The sequence below is a fragment of the Solanum lycopersicum genome, chromosome 10 (genome assembly GCF_036512215.1).
Source record: "Solanum lycopersicum chromosome 10, SLM_r2.1".
Lineage (NCBI taxonomy): Eukaryota > Viridiplantae > Streptophyta > Magnoliopsida > Solanales > Solanaceae > Solanum > Solanum lycopersicum.
The window spans coordinates 21,580,134-21,581,338 of NC_090809.1; positions in this window are offsets into that span (position 1 = coordinate 21,580,134).

The following is a 1,205-nucleotide window of genomic DNA, read 5'->3' on the forward strand; positions in this document are numbered from 1 at the left end:
TTTGAAGGGTAAATAGAGGCTAAAATTAATAAGATTGAAATTAAAACTTCCCAACAAAAAGATGAACCAATTGGGGCGATGATAGAAGGAGTAATAGAATAGGAGATTCACCAAGTTGTGTGCCTGAATGCTTTGATAGGTCATAATTAATGTGAAAACACTATTCTAGTGGGTTGTATTGTGAAGAAGAGGAGGCTATCTTATTGATTTATTGTGGTGGGACTCACAGATCCATAGATAAGCACACCACCCAAGTTACATGGAATCAATCCAGTCATTGCCCTCCTATGAGATTGGCCGTGGCTGATGGCAACTATGTTATGTGCACATCCCATTGCAAAAGTGTTTGTACAAAATTTAAGAGCAAACAATTATGGAAAACCTCCTCATGATTCTTTTAATAGGTTGTGATATGGTGCTTGGTAATGACTGGAAAAAAAAGCATAACCTCACCATGTTTGATCACGAGAGAAAATGTGTCAGTATTCGAAGGAAGCCTAACAAACTAGTGTTGACAGCTCTAGTACAAAGCACTTTTCAATATGCTCGGTAGTGGTTCCATGAGTCAAATGTTGAAGAAAGGATATACTCTTATTTATCACTTGTTCATGATGAGCACGATGTCGAATGCGAGTAAAGACCCCCCTGATGTTGTAGTAAACGAGATGATAGATTAGTATGTCGAGGTAATTGCTAAACTTAAATCCCTACAACATATAAGATCATTAGATTCTGTTATTCCACTAAAGCCTAGGACAATGACAATTAGTTTCAAACTTTATAGATTTAAGTATCATTAGAAAGATGAGTTAGAGAAACAAGTAAAGGGATGCTTACTGGTGGAGTGATTAAACCTAGTAAATCTGCCTTCTCTTAGCCAGCCTTACTAGTCAAGAAGAAGGACATTACTTGGAGATTATATGGTGATTATAGGGGCCTTAATGACATCACTATTAAGAATAAGTACACCATACCTGTAGTGGATGATATCTTGGATGAGTTGTGTGGTGCTTGTGGAGTGAATGAACCTAGTAAAACTCCCTTCTTTTCACCAGCCTTACTAGTCAAGAAAAAGGATGTTACTTGGAGATTCTATGTTGATTATATGGGCCTTAATGACATCACTATTAAGAATAAGTACACCATACCTATAGTGGATGATCTCTTAGATGAGTTGTGCGGTGCAATTATTTTTTCCATGGTTA